At 46.6% G+C, this 21272-nt stretch overlaps 1 protein-coding gene across 1 annotated transcript in view; it reads left to right on the top strand.

Moving 5' to 3' along the window:
• LOC134342516 (monocarboxylate transporter 10-like) overlaps positions 1-21272 on the top strand; it is a 90514-nt gene that overhangs the window by 54662 nt on the left and 14580 nt on the right. The gene's annotated exons all lie outside the window — the stretch shown is intronic.

Genomic DNA, 21272 nt, shown 5'->3' with positions numbered 1-21272 from the left:
TATCATTTGGTCAAGCCTCTCGTGTCACAGTGGTCAGTGGCAGGACCTGGGCCCAGGGGCGGAGGTATGACAGACTCTGTCACGGTGAGCGCTGGCAGAGACTCAACCCACGTGTGGAGGAACGGCAGACTCTCCGGCAGAGATGGAAACCAGAGCTTTGACATAGGCATGCCAACAGTGACCGAGCGACACTGCCAGACGAGTCATTCTCCACAAACACTGTTCCCAAGAAATCTACTCCAGTGCTAAATGAGAGTACAGGTGTCCCCCGCTTTTCAAACGTTTGCTTTACGAAACCTCACTGTTACGAAAGACCTACATTCGTACCCTGTTTTTGCTTTCAGAAGATGTTTTCACTGTTATGAAAAAAATTCAGCGTGCAATAAAAGGCAGCGCGTGCCCCGAGCAGCAGCTCTCCCGGGATTCGGAACTGCATTCTCGCCAACATTGCTTAAACACGCGCCTGTGAGCAGCCGTTTGCAAGATGAGTTCTGAGGTGTCAGAAAAGCCTGAAAGAGCTCGTAAGGGTGTTACACTTAGCGTAAAACTAAGCATAATTAAGCGTTTCAGTCGTGGTGAACGAAGTAAGGACAAAGTGAGTTTGGCTCGTGGAAGCTGACGAAGATGATGTTGAAGAGGTTTTGGCATCCCATGACCAAGAACTGATAGATGAAGAGCTGATGCAATTGGAAGAGGAAAGGATAACAATCAAAACCAAATGCAGTAGCAAAAGTGAAGCAAGTACATGAGATTTTCGCTGCAATGATAAAGTACGAATTTAATTTTGAAAGGTACGTAGGTTTAGGGGATATTTGCAAGATGGTTTGAGTCCTTACAAAGAACTGTATGATAGAAAAATGCGCGAGGCTCAGCAGTCAAGCAAGCCTTCCACAACAGCCACAGCAGACGACGAACCTCAACCTTCGACATCGAGGCCGGCAGTCATAGGAGAAGATGAGCTGCCTGCCCTAATGGAAACAGACGACGAGATGACACCCCAGTGTCCCACCACCCCAACACCCAGGCCGTGGACAGATACTGTACCGATTCACGGAGAATACAGCAGTTGCCGGGAGGCACACAGCACATCTTTAAGAAAAAAGCCGAAACAAACAAGCTAATTAATTAGGTGCCGCCCGACACGTAATTGTCGGCCCAGATCAGAGATGACGCAATCGGAAATTGGCACTGATCTGGGCCGACAATTACGTGTCGGGCAGCACCTAATTAATTAGCATGTTTGTTTCGGCTTTTTTCTTAAAGACGTGCTGTGTGCCTCCCGGCTACCACTGGACCCCTGCATGCTTCGTGGATCAGTATCGGTCGGCGGCCTGGAGGGTGGGGGCCATTGCGCCAGCCAACCTGCGACGACTCAGCCTGACACACCATCATCAGTGTGCTCTGCGCTGTCTTCTCAATTCCAGTAAGTGAAACTACACTGTACGTACATTATTTCTACTTTATATTGGCTGTGTATTTTTATGTGTTATTTGGTATGATTTGGCAGCTTCATAACTTAAAGGTTACTGGAGAGAGTGTTTCTGCCAACAGCGCTTGCGTGAGATTTTCGCTACGGAGAACAGTGCAGTAATGATTGTGGAAAAGTATTTCTACTTTATATAGGCTGTGTATTTATCATATCATTCCTGCTTTTACTATATGTTACTGTTATTTTAGGTTTTATGTGTTATTTGGCATGATTTGGTAGGTTATTTTTGGGTCTGCAAATGCTCACAAAATTTTCCCATATAAATAAATGGTAATTGCTTCTTCGCTTTACGACATTTCGGCTTACGAACCGTTTCATAGGAACGCTGTACCTTCGGATGGCAGGGGAAATCTGTACTCTTTAAATAATCGGAGAAACCAGGAAACCAGTCACAATTGACTTGACAAGATTTAACAAGAGAACCCCAGGGCTTAACATCTCTGGTTAAAATAACGAGTAAATGCAGGTGCTGGTGAAATGAGGCTCCCAACTGCAGAGGCCCCACCCAGGGCTCATGGCACAATGAATGACAGGGCCACTCTGTGGTTGAATAGAGACCCAGGTGAGAAAGGACCTAGGTAAAGTGACATGGTAGACAGGGCGGTGATGTGGTATGACACGCTGGGACTGTTTACTGTGGGTTGCTGGAGGCTGAAGGGGGATCTTTATGACACGTTTATTGACCATTATAAAATCACGAGGGGTATAGAGAGCCTTTCACTCAGGGAAAGGAAGTTTAAATCTGGAGGACATAGGATTACAGTGAGGGGAAAAATGTAAAGGAAACCTGAGGGGCAAGTTTTTCAGAGGGTGGTTGGTATGAAAGAACTGCCAAAGGAAGTGTTGGAAGCAGGACATGCAGACAAAGACATTGATAGGAAAGGCTCAGAGACTTAAACAGGCAAATGGAAATACCTGAGATGGGCATTTTAGCACAGAGATCCCATAAATTAGTAAATTGTTTCTATAAAACCTATGCCTTCATAGACACACCCTTTATGGGAAATAGTTTTACTAGCTACCCTAGCTAAATTGTCTCAGCTTGCTCCTGCCCCACCGAACTCGTTTCTGCATACCTTGACACTGTTTTATCCCCCCTTGTTCAATCCCTTCCGACCTATGTTCGTGACACCTCTCACGCTCTTAAACTTTTCAATGATTTTAAGTTCCCTGGCCCCCACCGCTTTATTTTCACCATGGATGTCCAGTCCCTATATACTTCCATCCCCCATCAGGAAGGTCTCAAAGCTCTCCGCTTCTTTCTGGATTCCAGACCTAATCAGTTCCCCTCTACCACCACTCTGCTCTGTCTAGCGGAATAAGTCCTTATTCTTAATAATTTCTCCTTTGGCTCCTCCCACTCCCTCCAAACTAAAGGTGTAGCTATGGGCACCCATATGGGTCCTAGCTATGCCTGTCTTTTTGTTGGGTTTGTGGAACAATCTATGTTCCGTGCCTATTCTGGTATCTGTCCCCCAATTTTCCTTTGCTACATCGACGACTGCATTGGCGCTGTTTCCTGCACACATGCTGAGCTCGTTGACTTTATTAACTTTGCCTCCAACTTTCACCCTGCCCACAAGTTTACCTGGTCCATTTCCGACACCTCCCTCCCCTTTCTAGATCTTTCTGTCTCTATCTCTGGAGACAGCTTATCTACTGATGTCTACTATAAGCCTACTGACTCTCACAGCTATCTGGACTATTCCTCTTCTCACTCTGTCTTGCAAAAATGCCATCCCCTTCTTGCAATTCCTCCGTCTCCGCCGCATCTGCTCTCAGGATGAGGTTTTTCGTTCCAGAACGAGAGAGGTGTTGTCCTCCTTTAAAGAAAGGGGCTTCCCTTCCTCCCATCAACTCTGCTCTCAAATGCATCTCCCCCATTTCACGCACATCTGCTCTCACTCCATCCTCCCGCCACCCCACTGGGAATAGGGTTCCTCTGGTCCTCACCTACCACCCCACCAGCCTCCGGGTCCAACATATTATTCTCCGTAACTTCCGCCACCTCCAACGGGATCCCACCACTAAGCACGTCTTTCCCTCCGCCCCCCCCTCTGCTTTCCGCAGGGATCGCTCCCTACGCGACTCCCTTGTCTATTCGTCCCCCCATCCCTCCCCACTGATCTCCCTCCTGGCACTTAGCCTTGTAAGCGGAACAAGTGCTACACATGCCCTTACACTTCCTCCCTTACCACCATTCAGGGCCCCAGACAGTCCTTCCAGGTGAGGCGACACTTCACCTGTGAGTCGGCTGGGGTGATATACTGCGTCCAGTGTTCCCGATGTGGCCTTCTATATATTGGCAAGACCCAACGCAGACTGGGAGATCGTTTTTCTGAACACCTATGCTCTGTCCGCCAGAGAAAGCAGGATCTCCCAGTGGCCACATATTTTAATTCCACATCCCATTCCCATTCTGATATGTCTATCCACGGCCTCCTCTACTGTAAAGATGAAGCCACACTCAGGTTGGAGGAAGAACACCTTATATTCCGTCTGGGTAGCCTCCAACCTGATGGCATGAACACTGACTTCTCTAACTTCCGCTAATGACCCATCTCCACCTCGTACCCCATCTGTTATTTATTTATATACACACATTCTTTCTCTCTCTCCTTTTTCTCCCTCTGTCCCTCTGACTATACCCCTTGCCCATCCTCTGGGGTTTTCCCCCCCGCCCCTTTTCCTTCTCCCTGAGCCTCCTGTCCCATGATCCTCTCATATCCCTTTTGCCAATTACCTGTCCACCTCTTGGCTCCATCCCTCCCCATCCTGTCTTCTCCTATCATTTTGGATCTCCCCCTCCCCTTCCCACTTTCAAATCTCTTACTAGCTCTTCCTTCAGTTAGTCCTGACGAAGGGTCTCGGCCCGAAATGTCAACTGCACCTCTTCCTGGAGATGCTGCCTGACCTGCTGCGTTCACCAGCAACTTTGATGTGTGTTGCTTGAATTTCCAACATCTGCAGAATTCCTCGTGTTTAAGCTACCCCATCTGTTCCTTTTGATAATTTTGTGTACCACAAATCAGGTCTTGCCTCAGCCTCGGTAAATTGGTTTAGTAGGTACCAGTCATACAGATCAATGCATTACAACAATGCATTGAGGTAGTACAAGCCAAAACAATAGCAGAATGCTGAGTGCATTTCCAGATGATAGTAAGGTGCAAGGCCCTAAAAAGGTAGATTGAGGTCAGGAGTCCATTTTATCTTACTAGGAACCATTTCAATAGTCTTTTAACAGCAGATGGAAGCTATCTTTAATTATCTATCTTTAATAAGCTTTAGTCTATTTTTAATAAGCTATCTTCCTTACTGAGCCAACAAAGTGTTGACAGAATCCATAGGATCTGGGAGCAGAAAGGAGAGATCCAAATTTCTTTGGCCTCCTGAGGAAGTAGTTGCTGCTGGAGAACTTCCTTGGACTATGTGCTTACATGGTTGGTTACCATATCATTATTTCAGATAGGGCCCACCTCAGTGGTATTGTCTGCAAGCTGGTAGATGCTGAATCTGGCCGTACAGTCATGAGTGTACAGGGAGTAGAGGAGGGGGCTGAGGACACAACTTTGGGGCACCAACTAACCCAGCTTGTCACCCTAATTACTAGTATTTCAATCCAGACTTCATCTCCCCTACATCCTGTCCAGTATGATTTGGGGTTCAACCAAACATGAAAGTCGGGATATTTCGATTAATGGAACCTTGACTTGAGCGAATGCTGTGCAATCGCTGCCCATACAGAATTACCGGTCACCAAGAAGCGACAAATTATGCACCAACATAAAATTATAAAGAAAGTATGTTTGCCAATTTCAGCTTTCTCAAACAGTTATTAAGAGAAAGAACAGAAAGAAAAGGAAATAAAGGGGCCCATTACAGTTAGACCAGTCTAAATGTGCACCTGATCGTTAGAGCTCATCTCTGAGTGAAACCGTTACGCACAGTGCTAATCACCGATTACCAGTAGAATTTTCCATCTTGGACTCCTTCGTCTCGCGAAGCTCTCCTTGCAACAGCGTTTTCCCATTAGGACGAATGCTACGGGCGCCTTCCTGATTTTCTCTTCTCCGCATCTCCCACCAAAAGACCACGAACCTCACCACTGTCTGTCACCAAATCTCTCTAGAACTTTCTCCAGACCCCACGATCCTGACGGGCTGACACACATTCCTAAGTTGAACAACATGGTTTCTTATCTGTAGCCAAAACCAGAACATTCTACCAGCAGGACATACTGCTTTTACAGAAAACTACCAAAATGAAATACCTCAGAGCATAGCAGTGGAAATCTGAACCTGGGCATTACACACACAATGTCTGGCTGGGGCCTAACTAATGTTAATGAAGTGACAGCATGATGTCCAGCTCTTGTATTCTTTGCCACGGCCATTGAAAGCAAGCATCCGATAGGCCTTCACCACTTTCAGGATTGTAACCATGGTCACAGCAGGTCAGACTGCACTTGTGGAGGGAAACCAAGCTGAGGTTGTGGGCCACTGAGCCTACATTGTCCAAGGACAGCCCTGACTGACCTTGGACATTAACAGATGCTGCTGACCTGCCAAGTATCGCAAGGACTTTGTTTTTATTTCAGGTTCCCAGCATCTATAGTACATTTTTTTTGTGTATTTCGATAGTTGAGAGGTGTTCAAAATACCTTGGCAACTGCGACATTTAAATTCAAGTGAACAGAAGCAAGCTGGTCTTGGTTAACAATCACCATAGAGCTACCAGACGATTATAGACACCCATCGGGCTCACAAACCTTTTTCAGGGAACACACATAAAAGTTGCTGGTGAATGCAGCAGGCCAGGCAGCATCTCCAGGAAGAGGTACAGTCAGGGAAGGTGGGAGATTGGTGTTCTTTGCCAGATCTGGTCTTTGACTCTGGACACACCGATGTGGCTTACAACCTCCTGGAATTACCTAGCAGGCTGTTTAACTCTGTGGCGATCGCTAACGGTCTTTGAAGTGCCACTGGCGTCCACATCCCACCATCATCATTGTGTGCCATGTCGTATGACATCGGTAATCATGGCCTCAAGACCATGACTGTTCTTGGCAAACTTTTCTACAGAAGTGGTTGGCTATTGCCGCCTTCAGGGCAGTGTCTTTACAAGGCGGGTCATTATCGATGGTCTGCCTGGCGTCAGTGGTCGCGTAACCAGGACTGGTGATATACACCAGCTGCTCATACGACCATCCACCACCTGCTGCCATGGCTTCACGTGACCCTGAACCGGGGGGGGGGGGGCTGTAAGCAGGGGCCACACCTTGCCCAGGGGTGACCTGCAGGCTGGCGGAGGGAAGGAGCACCTTACAAGTCCTCTGGTAGAGATGTATCGCCACTCCACCGCATAAGTTTGAAATAAAGCTCAAATGTTCACACCGAGTCGTGTTTGTAGGAACAGAAATTAAGGGTAAATGCCAAAGGCATTGACTGAGTGATGAGGAATAATAATGTTAAAGGTGAATGCTACAAACACTCAGTGGGTTGGGCTGGATTTGTGAGCAGAGAAATAAAGGTAACGCTCAGCACTGACCCCAAAAGTTGGCTCTGCATCTCTCTGTGTGCTGTCTGTACTGAGTCTCAGCAGCATTTTCTGCTTCTGGTTCCGAGTGTCAGGACCCTAATGGTTTAGCTTTGATTGTAGTGGCTGTGCTGTAGGGCATTTGTATCCGAGCTAGAGGTGCCTGAGGAAATGAGTTTATTTTGTGGAGATTGGAAGGGCCTGGTTGATCGTTGGTATGGGAAGCAATCTTTAGGGATTGGGACAACCCGGTGGAAAGTACCTAGGCGATGCTTTTTACACATTTAATTCTATCTCCACCATTTCTGTCAGGGGCTCTGGACTGGTTTTGTGACAAATGATGGTAAAACATGCCTGACCTGGTTATACCTTTCACGTGGGGTTATCAGCATATTCTCATGCTGCTACTGTTGCTCGTAATCCAGGGTTACGACTTGGCTGCCTTTCTGGCTGTGAGCTCAGCTGCTGGGAAGCACAAGCAGGCATCATAGTGACTCATGGCAGAATCTGCAGATAAAAATCTGTGCAGTCCAAAACAAAACCAAGCTCTCTTCAGCTGCAGAGTGAGCAAGGAGCTGGTGTCCCTGAAATTTTGATTGCGTTAACGTTTGTTCATCTGATGTGCTTGTGGCGCAGATGGCACGGGCTACTGGAGTTCATCTGGCAAACTTGCTCTCTGGGTAGCTTTTTAAAACAAAAGCTAACTACCTCAGCTTTGGTATCTTTTGACTGTTGCATGTGTTTTGGCAGTTGCTTCCTGACCTCCCTCCCTCCCTCTCCCACCTATCCCTCTTTCTCAATTCGAAGACGTAGCAGATTTTACTCGTTTCTGCTGCTCCTCTGTGCTTTGGCACAGAATGCATGCAGTGCAAATCTCGGCTGTCCTTCCAGCAACCATGACCTTTAGTTATTTCTGGGTGTTTGCTTCCTTGCATGTATTTGAAAGGCCAAGCTTGGCAGCTCTGCTTGTCAGCCATGACGCTGAACTTGGATGAGGTCAGGAGAGGTGTGTCTTTCCTCTGTTTTGCAACACTGCTGTACATTGGCGCACGTGTGCACCGTACATGTGGTTTTGTTCTTTGTCAGCTGTGCCTCTTTTGGATCTGACGTTAAGAACCACAGCTGAGTAGGAAGGGTGGCTGTGGGATGTTTTGGGGAAAGTGGAACCGTTGGCTGCACGTTAGCCAGGGGTGCGGATGTGGGGTTGACAAGGGTGGCAGGTATTGCCCTGATGAGTGATACGTGCTAGGGCAGGTCTCTGAATGATTCACAGCAGAGAATTCTCAAGAACTCTGCAGCCCTTGAGTGAAGAAACCTGCATTCTTAAATGGCCTACACTTATTCTGAGCCTGTGATTGGCTATTGGTTTATTAATACTGTTTGTATATGCGTACCATCCAGATAGTTCATTCCATACGTCCAATTACATTGGTGGTACAAAAAGAGGCTTTAATGGAATGCGGAACGTAGTGTTAAATTTACAGAGAAAGTGCAGTGTGATGGACAAAGCAACAATGAGGCAGGTTGGGGGATCGAGCTCATCTTTAGTGTATGAGAGCCTTGTACGGCAGAACAGAAGGTGTCCTTGAGTCTGGTGGTATGTGCTCTCAAACTTTGCTTGATGGGACACTACGTCCTCCCCCTATCCACAGCAATGAGACCTCCAATCCTTCTAATCACCAGAGCATGGGCTCGACTAATGGTCGGGGTCCATGGTATAAAAAAGGTTGGGAACCCCTGCTCTGGAGAATGCAGGTCTGTCCCGCGTGGTGTCTACCCTGTTTTACAGACCTGCCACCCCAGGATCTACAGTGGTGAATCTTCACTGCTCTTCCTCAGTGATGAGTAGATCTTAAGGAGAGCAAAACTACACAATACTCCACAAATACTGCCTCACCAAGATCCAGAATACCAACAGGCCTATTTACTCCATTTAAATCCTCTCACAAGAAGCAGCAAGATATTAACTGTTGTACCTGCATGTTAGTTTTCTGCATTGTGTCCAGGAACCCCACGTCCTTTCGGGACAGTAATCCTTCCCAATCTCTAACCATTAAAACAGGGTCAGTTTTTATCTCCTGAAGTGACTACTTGTTTTCCTGCCAAAATACATTTACCCTTCAAACAACTGGCCAAGCTTTCCCAGGCTTCCATAACCGGAACCCATTCATTGATTACCCAGCATTTTGGGAAGTCTTGAGGTTGAAATGCAGGTGACGTGCATGTGCGTGCACCCGATGGCTGGTGTTAAGCATGTGGCTCAGGTCCTGCAGTCATATTGTGAAAAGGGGTTCAGTAAATCTGATCATAAGCATGTGAGCTGATGGATTGCAGAACATAGGCCGTTTAACTTTTTAAGCTTTTTAGCAGTTTAATGGGATTAGATGTGATCTCTAACCTTAATCCATAAATCTCTCTTTTCCTGGTTTTATCAAATATCCTTAAAGGAAAGGAGGCACATTTGAAAGGATCAATGCAAATCTAAATGTCAGTCCAGTGTTAAGTCTCTGGTTTTCTGAAGCACTTTAGCGTGTTTTACAAGGCACAATCCATCACACAGAATGTGGTTCACGCTCAGGAAAGACCAATAAATATAGGTAGGGGTGTGTGTGTGTGTGTGTGTGTGTGTGTGTGTTCTGATAACTGTTTCTTTCCCTGCAAGAAAGTTATTTAAAAAAAATATTGTTACTGTTCTCTTTTCTCGGAGTCTGACATTTGAAATTGGGGTGCCCATGATTTTTATAATTTTCATCCACTCACACTTGCAGGTATAAGGATGGTCATATTCTGGTTAGTCCAGATGCTTGTATCCTTCAGGAATACTCTTGTTTGTGTGTGTGTGTGTGTGTGTGTGTGTGTGTGTTTTGACCCAAGTTACCACAGTGAGTCTCTAGTGCTTGTATCTTCAGGACATTATACCCAGCAATCGGGGGGCACTACGAACTCTCTACGTGGTGTCAATCACACACACTCCCCACCCCGCCTCCCCTCCATTCCATCTTGCTCGTCTGGCTTCCTTTTAACCGCTGCTTTCCTCCAACTCTGCTTTCACTTCCTTTCAAGCCTGCGTCACCCTACGCTTCCTGAGGTGTGGTGGAAGGAAGGGCTGAGTACAGAGTTCTGCTGAACCCCACGGCAGTGGATTGATGCAGCCTTTTGATGGGTGGGAAGTCCCTAAAGCTGCTAGGCGGTGTTTTGTTGTCTGTAATGTCCCCTCTTGTCCTGACAGAAGTTGACATTTGCCTTTTTAATAGATGTAAAAGGATGCAGTAACTTGTGGTTCTCAGTTTGACCACTGTGGATGGGGCTCGTCATCCAGAGTCATCAACTGCAAACTGGGTGGGGGGGGGGTGGCGGGAGCTGAAAATGCTGGAATTGCTCAGCATTTCCATCTGTCTGATAATCTTTCACATTTGTCTTAAATATTCAGGTTCTCCTTCCCTCCCCTTTTCCTATTCTCCCCCTTCCCCACCTTATGAGGAAATAAGTTCCAAAAGACCTGAAGGCTTGAGAATAGACAATAGGTGCAGGAGAAGGCCATTTGGCCCTTCGAGCCAGCACTGCCATTCACTGTGATCATGGCTGATCATCCACAATCAGTATCCAGTTCCTGCCTTATCCCCATAACCTTTGATTCCGCTATCTTCAAGAGCTCTATCCATCTCTCTTTTGAAAGCATCCAGAGACTTGGCCTCCACAGCCTTGTGGGGCAGAGCATTCCGTATATCCACCACTCTCTGGGTGAAAAAGTTTTTCCTCAACTCCGTTCTAAATGGCCTACCCCTTATTCTTAAACTGTGGCCTCTGGTTCTGGACTCACCCATCAGCGGGAACATGCTTCCTGCCTCCAGCGTGTCCAATCCTTTAATAATCTTATGTTTCAATAAGATCCCCTCTCAGCCTTCTAAACAAGCCCAGTTGCTCCAATCTTTTGACATATGACAGTCCCGCCATCCCGGGAATTAACCTTGTGAATCTACGCTGCACTCCCTCAATAGCAAGAATGTCCTTCCTCAAATTTGGAGACCAAAACTGCACACAGTACTCCAGGTGTGGTCTCACCAGGGCCCTGTACAACTGCAGAAGGACCTCTTTGCTCTTATACTCAATTCCCCTTGTTATGAAGGCCAGCATGCCATTAGCTTTTTTCACTGCCTGCTGTACTTGCATGCTTGCTTTCAGTGACTGATGTACAAGAACACCTAGATCTCGTTGTATTCCCCTTTTCCTAACTTGACTCCATTTAGATAATAATCTGCCTTCCTGTTCTTACCACCAAAGTGGATAACCTCACATTTATCCACATTAAACTGCATCTGCCATGCATCCGCCCACTCACCCAGCCTGTCCAAGTCACCCTGCATTCTCATAACATCCTCCTCACATTTCACACTGCCACCCAACTTTGTGTCATCAGCAAATTTGCTAATGTTACTTTTAATTCCCTCATCTAAATCATTAATATCTATTGTAAACAGCTGCGGTCCCAGCACTGAACCCTGCGGTACCCGACGGGTCACAGAGTACCGTGGAACTACTGGGTTAAAATAAGTGACTACATATTTGTAGTCCCCAGTTCTAGTTCTGTACCCTGGTGTGAGATAGACTATGATTAGCCTCAGCTAGTGGTGACCCTCAGCAATCTCCTGTTCTAGATTCTCTCAAGGCGAAATCAATCTACTCCACATCCACCTTGTCAAGACACTTGGGATCTTAGATGTTTCAGTGAAGTCCCCTCTCAATCTTCCGATCTCCAACGGATACAAGCAGGACCATTTCAGGCAGTAGTCCAGTAAGCTTTTTTTTCACGTTGGAGGAACAACACCTTATATTCTGTCTGGGTAGCCTCCAACCTGATGGCATGAACGTCGACTTCTCTAACTTCCGCTAATGCCCCACCTCCCCCTCGTACCCCACCCATTATTTTTTTTACACACATTCTTTCTCTCACTCTCCTTTTTTTTCCCCTCTATCCCTCTGACTATACCCCTTGCCCATCCTCTGGGTCCCCCCCCCCACCCTTTGTCTTTCTCCCCGGGCCTCCTGTCCCATGATCCTCTCATATCCCTTTTGCCTATCACCTGTCCAGCTCTTAGCTCCATCCCTCCCCCTCCTGTCTTCTCCTATCATTTTGGATCTCCCCTCCCACTTTCAAATCTCTTACTAGCTCTTCCTTCAGTTAGTCCTGACAAAGGGTCTCGGCCTGAAACGTCGACTGTACCTCTTCCTAGAGATGCTGCCTGGCCTGCTGCGTTCACCAGCAACTTTGATGTGTGTTGCTTGAATTTCCAGCATCTGCAGAATTCCTGTTGTTAACTTTTTCTGAACTGTTTTCAACATGTTAACTTAAATACTGTATCCTAACTGGTCTCAAAAGTAGGGAGCTTGTATTTCAGTAAAATGATATCTCATGCAATTAAAATACTGTATAAACTCCCTACTTGGCAATAAACAGTAAAATTGTGTTTGCTTTCCTGCTCCTTGCCGTACCTGAGCTTTGTTTTTGTGTGAATCGTAGAGCAATTGTACTCCCAGGTCCTTCTGCATGCATTAAGATGTCAAATTTCTGTACGGCAGCAATCTTGCAGGGCTTTGTATGCGGGAGGGCTCATCCAGTGGCAATTGGCACTGCTGATCATTGATGGAGAGCCGCCAAGAGTCATTGTGACCTGTCACCATTGGCTGAGGCTAATCGCGGTCTGCCTTACACCAGGGTACAGAATGCAGCTTCCAGCCATCGTCTGGGCCTGCTGCAGCCCATGGGACTCCTACTTCCAGCAATCACTCTGTGATCAGAGGACTGGGCAGAACTAGAAGCTTGGCAAGAGATGTCACACCTGAGAAATGCAAGTCAGGATCTCAGGCTTGCATCCCACCTTGGCTGCAAAGGCTCCTCGAGAGCAGAGATTGTTGTTGTGGATCCAAAGGCATATCTGCACCTTCTGGCATTTATTAAAATTGGTGCATGCCAGCTAGAGCAGTCTGTAAGTAATCTGTTATTTCACTTGGATAGGGTTAGTGTAAAAGGGGAGGACTTGATTTATAAACTCTCCTGCTGCTATTTTAGGTTTGTTGATTCGCAGAGAAAGGAAGGGGGTTGACTGTCCAGGTGCACGGTCTTGACCTGAAATAACAGCTTGCAGCGTTGGCCTGCACAGCTGCCTGGCCGCTGAGCTCTTCTAGCGGAGTTGTTCTGTCCAGGGCCTCTTGTTTTATTTAGTTCCTTGGTCTTGCTCTGGCTGCTCAGCTGTTCCACTCCAGTGCAGAATTTCCTGAAGCCACCCCCAGCTCACTGGAAGTGAGGGCCAGTTGCCGGCACGTGACCGCCCCACCCCAGTACACAACATTCCCATGAGCCGGGTGCCTTGCAGTCTGTTTCGTGCCCTGCACCGAGCATTGGAGACTGGAAAGCCTCGGCCTGGGGCTCTTTCGCTGGGGGATAAATCCTGTTGAGCTAATTACCTCCACGTAATTGACCATGAAAACTGATGTGCTGTCTCATTTGGGTTGCATGGATTAAAAGGATTATGCATGGATGGAGCTTTCTGAAGTGCTGTTTTGTTGACCCTCGGCCAAATCCATGAGGTTAGAGTCAGAACAGTAAAGGCTCTGCTTCCTGGGCATTCTGCCGCACCATGTGCTAATTGTGGGATTGGAGACACTTGAGGGTCCTAGAGCATGCGGACACTTTCCATTCTGAGTAGACACTGATTATTGAGCACCTAATCCTGCAGCACCCCTAACCACAGTCTCATTAACCACCCCCTTCCCCCAGATTCTGACTCTATCCTCACCTGCTCTCTAGGGTTTATTTTCAGCCGCCATTTCTCCTACCAAACCACCTCTGTTGGGGATGTGGAAGGAAAATGGAGCAGAGGGTGGATGCCTGCAAGGTCAGAGGGAGAGCTCCACACACACAGCCCTCCAGGCTGGGATTGTACCCACAATAAAAAGGAGCAAAATGAGGCCATTCAGCCCATCGAGTCTGCTCCACCATTCAATGAGACTCCACCCCCCAACCTGCCAATTGATCTGAACTCTATTGAATACAGGCCCAGCACCCTCATACAGTCCTCATGTTGAGCTTTTAGTTCCTGGGAACAGTCTTGTGAACTTCCTCTGGACTGTCTGCACAACCTGCACGTGCTTCCTCGTTTGCCCCCCCCCCGAAATTGCTCGTGTATCCCAAATGCTGTCTGACCAATGCCGTAAAACCTCAGCAGTACATCCTTGCTATTATGTTCTGTTCCTCATGTCACAGGTGTCGCAAGGCCTCAGCTTTTCGAGTTGCCACGGTGCTGCCCCTTTGGGCGGTAAACAGTGTGCATTTGTCCATCCTGACTGAGCTCCACACTGATCAAATTGACAAGATGCAGTATATTCATTCAGAAACCTGAACCGGTGCTCTTGCCCATTCATTCCTCTTTCCTACAGTGTCATTGCTATTAATAATGCAGGAATGAGGCAGGTTAATTGGGTCAGAGTGACATTTTAAAAGAAGCAGCCTGACATTACTTTTGTGAATGTGTTTTTCATCAGTGAGTAAAATGGTGGGGCCTAGGGCTTTGGAATTGGCAGTTTCTGTGATTTAAAAGTAATGGATTGCAACCCTCCCCCCCAGATTAATCAGTTTTCTACTAACAGTGCCTTGAAGTTTTTAGCCCCCACAAATATTTTCACATTTTACTGTCTCATTTTTCTAAATTTAAAATATTTAAAGGAGGTTTTATTTTAAAGCTAATCTACAAAACATTGTGCATCATGTCAAATCAAAAGAAAAAATCTGAAACCTCTCAACAACTTAAAAAAAAACAAAATTGTAAGGCTGAAAAAGTATTCATCCCCTTTATAATTACTGCACTAACTTTCCTCTGGTGCGATACTGTATATTACTTTACCAACTCGTCCAGTTTTTTGATGTAGAAAATTGGAGGATGACCTGAATACCCTCTCTTTGTAAGGTCCAACAGCAAGAGAGATTTTCAGCAGACCAAACCAAAATGAAGACAAAAGAGCATCCAAGACAAATCAGGGAAATAATAACAGGAGCACTAATCTGGGGAAGGGTACAAGACTATCTGAAAGGCACTGAACACATGTCGGAGCTCAGTCCAGTCCGTCGTGAATCAGTGGAAAAGATATGAAACCACAGCCACAGTGCCGAGGTCAGGCCGCCCCGTCACCGGAGAAAAATATTACCTGTAAACGAGGCCACTCTGACACCAACAGTCACTCCGAGTGAGCTGCATCTCCACAAACCCGATACTTGTGTAAGGAGGGGCAAGATCCAAGAAAGGCAAGTGTTGGACCTGGTTAATGAAGTTGTGGGCCAGATCAAAGTGGTAGGGTTGCATGACACTGATCCTCAAGTGACAAGATCAAGAAGCACAAGAGGGCTGATTCACCCACTGCCCGAATAGTCTCAGCCTAACCTCACAGTGACACTCTCTTCATTCTCCCGGTCCACGAAATGCCAATCAAAAAAAGCCCAAATACCCAAAAGGCGAGAGAGAACCGGTAAGTTAAACCCAAGCTACTGAACTCGGGTGGAGTGATACTGAATCCTCAGTAAACACTGTCAATTTAACCCATGCAATCCTGGGCATACAGATGCACTAATCTGGAGCATTAAAGATGTTTAAAAATATAATTACCCTCAGAAATACATGCCTGTCATTACCTTGGTCCATGGGATAAACACAAGCCGGGCCCGATCAACCCTGGCTGGGTCACCTCGGAGATAGTGTCTAATAACTAAACCACCCAATGACCTGAGGATGCATTACTGAAGATGAACAACTTCATGGCCCCATAATCTCTAAGACCTTGCACAAAAACGGTATTTATGGAAGAGTGGCAAGGAGAAGCCCTGTCTTTTTTTAAAAAAAAAGGAACCTTGCCCATAAAGACTTTACCAATGTCACTTAGAAGATATTGTAGAGATGTGGAAGAAATTATTGTGTTCGGATGAGACTAAAGTGGAACATTCTGACCTCAACACTAAGCAGTACATGTGGCGTAAATCTGATACTGTGCATCGGCTAGGTAACACCATTCCTGGAGGTAGCATCGTGCTATGGGGATGCTTTTCAGCAGCGGGGACTGGAAATCTGGTCAGTGTTGATGGGAAGGTGAATGCTGCTAAATATAGAGATCTTGGATAAAAACCCTGCTAGCCTCTGCCAGAAAGCTTAAACTGGGGAGGAAGCTTTGTCTTTCAGCAGGACAATGACCCAAGGCACATTGCCGGGGCAACCATGGAGTGGCTTCAAATGATGAAAATTGATATTCTTGAGTGGCCCAGTCAGAGTCGTGACTTTAACCTGATCGGATATCTCTGGCATGACCTCAGGATTGCTGTCCCCCGCCACTCCCCAACTCACCTGGCAATTTTGCAAGGGGGGATGCGAAAATCTTGCTCTATCATGTGCAAAGCTAATGGAGACATATCCAAAAAAAAACCACTAGCTGTATAGCTGCGAGAGTTGGTTCAGCCAGTACAGAGCAAAGAGGATGAATACTTTTGAGCTGCTGACATATCAGTTTTTGAATTTTCAGTTTTTAATGCTTTACAATTTTCCCTGATTCACAGGTACAAGCTCTCATTTAAATTGATGAAAATCTGTGGTCGTCGCACTCATTTATGTGAAGAAAGGGGTTGGGGGCTGAATACTTTTACAAGGCACTCTAGTTGGAGAGGTGTTTCTCCACAAGTTATCGCAGTATCGTTCAGCAAGTTTGATATCAGTTGACACATTTCTGCAGCATTCTCGGTGAATGCTCAGTAATTTTGCAACATAGTGTTACTGTGGCAGGATTCAGCCTGCTGCCAGCATGATTTTTTTTTATAATGGGAGAGTTTGCAAGATAAAACTATGTCATAGTTGATAGAATATTCCTGAAACATTGGAATTGGAAAGTGAGACTCAGCACCATTACGCACTGTGGCATTGAACGGTGTGCTTTAATCTGGGGAGAAGCCGTTGTGCCCAAAAGTAATTTTGAAATGGCTGTTCAGTTAATTTCTGCACACTACCAGCCTGCTCTGGTCGGCTGTGTGAGTTGCCACACTTCTATAGTGTTTCCTTAGGGTTTTGGAGCACAAGGGAGGCACTTTATTTCGGTTGGGGCACATCTGCATGTCTCCTGCAACATGGGAGGCTGAAGAAGCGTAACCACCAATCTAATTGTTACCCTGGGGAGATGTGCCAACTGAGCGCTGAGCCATGCGTGGGAGTTGAGACCTTAGCATCATACTGGCTTGTAGAGACTGCGTTTGGCTCCCAAAACTGGGTTGTCAGGGTTGCTGTTAAACACTTCTCCCACTTCCAATGTAGCTTCAAAGTGAAGCTGCCATCGTGTGTCTCATGGTAGTGAGAAGGTTGCTGCTGGCTGTAGCAATGCCCCATCTCTGTGAATTTAAAAGTCTAATGGCTTGTAGATAGAAGCTGTCCCATAGCCTGTTGGTCCTGGTTTAATGCTGCGGTACTGTCTGCCAGACGGAAACAGCTGAAGCAGTTTAAGGTTGGGGTGACTGGTGTCCCCAATGATCTTCCAGGCCTTCTTTCTGCACCTACTCCTGTAAATGTCCTCAGTGGAGGGAAGTTCACGTCCATAGATACACTGGGCTGTCCATACCACTCTCTGCAGTGCCCAGCGATCAAGGTTTCTTTAAGTGTCAATTGATGGTTAAACCTGTGCCTCCTTTTTCCTGACCAGAACCTCAATATTCTTTATCAACTCAGTTTCCCATAATCCTGCCAGCTCTGCCCTTCACTTTAACATTAACATGCTACCCCTGAGCATACTTTTAGAAACTTGCCTGGAGTCTTTTTGCCAGTTAACAATCTGCCCTAATCAACCTTTGCAAGTCCCTGATCTAAAACCATCAGAATTACCCTTCCTCCAATTTAGTACTTGAACTGGTAGATCAGTCTTCCATCACTAGTTTAACTTGGTCACTTGGTCCGAACATACTCCCCCACTGGTACTTGTCCGCCCTCCTTTCCTAAGAGATTGAGAGTAGCTTCTTCACTAGGGCCATCTACATATTCCTTCAGATCATCTTGCACGTGGATAGTGGATTGCCTCATGTATTGGGAAACCTGTCGGAGATCTTGAGGTCAGTGGGGTAAAGTATTGAGGATTTTGGCTTTGTTACAGGCTGGACCCAATCGAATTGACTGATTTTAGTAGTAAGAGAGCAGCCAACACAGTTGCTGAGTGTTGCCAAGATGAGGGATATTCACCTGTACAATTACCTGCGTAGGCCCACAAAACTTTGCCTAGCGATTGCATCATTTCATGCGTAGCTACCCAGAAGAAGCAGCCCACGCCTGCAGCAGGAGGAGATGATCAGTACTGGGGGTGGGGTGGGAGGGTTGGGGAGGGAGATGATGGAAATAGCAGATCACACATCACCTGTGGAAAGAAAAAGTTAGTTAATGTTTCTGTTTGCCATTTCTTCTGAATTGTGCCTTGTTTATACAAACTAGAAAGATGGGTTATCTGAAATTATTGAATTCAATAGGACTCCAAGGGCTGTAACTTGTCCTGTCAGAAGATAAGATGCTTTCCCTCAAACTAATGCCCACCTCCAGTGAATTCCAAATGTATTGGGGCAGGAGTGAAAGACAACTGGAAGTTCAGGTTCAGCATTAGATTTAATATTCCTTTTTTCCTCCCCAATCTGCTGAGTTTTTCCACCATACTCTTACTACAGAATTCCAACATCTACTGTTTTATGTATCTTCCAGTTCCAGCACTTTTTCTCCCCTTTTTCCTCCATCTCCTTTCATCACCTTCAGCTTAGCTGTGAAGTCTTAACCATCCTTATGCACGTTATTGGGGGCGAAAAGTTGGAGAGATGAGTGTCTCTGCGGTTTAAAGCAAGTTTGATTTCTGACATTTCCCATTTATGAGCAGGGGTCACAGGTCTGAAAGGTCAAAGCATCTCTCTCCCCCTCCTCCTCCCCCTCCTCCTCCCCCTCCCGAAATGTCCACTGTACTCTTTTCCAGAGATTCTGCTCGACCTGCTGAATTCCTCCAGCATTTTGTGTGTTTCTTGGATTTCCAGCATCTGCAGATTTTCTCTTGTTTCTGAAAGGTCAATACTTGTTTTCTCTGCATCCGGGACGTGTGAGCTGACAGCTATTTCCAGGATTTTCTATTTTTATTTTGGGTGTCCGGTATCTAGTTTTGTTTTCTTTCTGGCAACGTTTAGGCTGGTTTGATAGTAGCAAGTTCTATTCATGATGTGGAGATGCCAGGCAATGGCTGTCTCCAGTGGGGAAAGTGTAATTCTCTACCCTTGAATGTCCAACACATTGTTTTCACCTAAAATCATTACCATCAGGGACCTGAGTGGAATAACTATTATGGTTGCAGGAGCAGTCCAGAAACTGGGTAACCTCTAAACCAGAGGTTCCCAACCTTTTTTGTGGTGTAGAGCAAGGGGTCCCAGGTTGGGAACCCCTATTCCCAGGAGTATACCACCTCCCAACGCCTGTCTGCAAGTATCAACACTCAAACCATGCCAAGTTCCAACAACACCCACAAAGTTGTTGGCGTGGTCACGTAGACAATGCAACACTATTCCCTGACTGTGGTTTGATTCCAGCCGCTGTCCGTAAGTAGTTGGTACGTTCTCCCCGTGTTTCTAGCCTGATTTTCTTCCCGCATTTCAAGGACTTGCGACTCGGGTTAGTGAGTTGTGAGCACGCTATATTAGCACTGGAGGCATGGTGGCTCGTGTGGGTTGTCCTCGGTGCGGTCCTAAGTCTGCATCGGTCGTTGACCCAATCGGCACATTTCACTGTGTCTGTGTGTCAATGTACATGTGAGAAATAAAGCTGATCTTTTATCTTTAAGTCTCAACATAGTCCAGGACAAATCAACCCTTTCCCCATCCTAAACATTCTGTCTTCCACTGTAGCCAAAGTTGCAATGATTAACAAGCTGTGCACCACATATACCCTGAGGAAGTGGGCACCTTTTCAATCTTGTATTAGCTTTCACTAAGCTGCGCTATACCTCTGATCTGAGGTTCCCTGCACCAAGACCGAACTGTGTTGCCAAAATGTCCGTGCCCTCTCTGTTTCTGACAAGAGGATGAAAATTTGCAACCATGTTTACATTATACCAAACTGCAGGCTGGAGGAAGATGTGAGGATGACTACAAACATTGGTGACAAGGAATGTGGCCAAGGGATTGTACAGCACTGCAAAAGGTCCTTCACCCCAACTTGTCCACACCGGTCCAGTTGCTTAACTGAGTTAGTCCCATTTGCCCATAACTAGTCCATTCAGCCCATAAGCTTTTACCATTTGTTCATGGCTGATTTATTTCCCTCTCAACCCATTCTCCTGCCTTTTCCCTGCAACCTTTGACACACTTGCTAATCCAGAACCTATCAACCTCTGCTTTAACTATAGCCAAATGACGTGGCCTCCCCAGCAAACAACAGGAATTCTGCAGATGCTGGAAATTCAAGCAATACACATCAAAGTTGCTGGTGAACGCAGCAGGCCAGGCAGCATCTCAAGGAAGAGGTACAGTCGACGTTTCAGGCCGAGACCCTTCGTCAGGACTAACTGAAGGAAGAGTTAGTAAGAGATTTGAAAGTGGGAAGGGGAGGGGGAGATCCAAAATGATAGGAGAAGACAGGAGGGGGAGGGATGGAGCTAAGAGCTGGACAGGTGATTGGCAAAAGGGGATATGAGAAGATCATGGGACAGGAGGTCCGGGAAGAAAGACAATGGGGGGGGAGGAACCCAGAGGATGGGCAAGGGGTATAGTCAGAGGGACAGAGGGAGAAAAAGGAGAGTGAGAGAAGGAATGTGTATATATAAATAAATAACGGATGGGGTACGAGGGGGAGGTGGGGCATTAGTGGAAGTCGATGTTCATGCCATCAGGTTGGAGGCTACCCAGACGGAATATAAGGTGTTGTTCCTCCAACCTGAGTGTGGCTTCATCTTTACAGTAGAGGCGGCCGTGGATAGACATGTCAGAATGGGAATGGGATGTGGAATTAAAATGTGTGGCCGCTGGGAGATCCTGCTTTCTCTGGCGGACAGAGCGTAGGTGTTCAGCAAAGCGGTCTCCCAGACTGCGTTGGGTCTCGCCAATATATAGAAGGCCACATTGGGAGCACCGGACGCAGTATGTTATGAAATGCATGTTATTCCTTGCTGAGTTTCAGTCTGGACAATTGAACAGCCAGGGGGCTTTCTAATGTTCTGTGTT

The sequence above is a fragment of the Mobula hypostoma genome, chromosome 2 (assembly GCF_963921235.1).
Source record: "Mobula hypostoma chromosome 2, sMobHyp1.1, whole genome shotgun sequence".
NCBI classification, from domain to species: domain Eukaryota; kingdom Metazoa; phylum Chordata; class Chondrichthyes; order Myliobatiformes; family Myliobatidae; genus Mobula; species Mobula hypostoma.
Note: the sequence above shows the minus strand (reverse complement) of the source record. Positions and strands in the feature narration are given on the sequence as shown.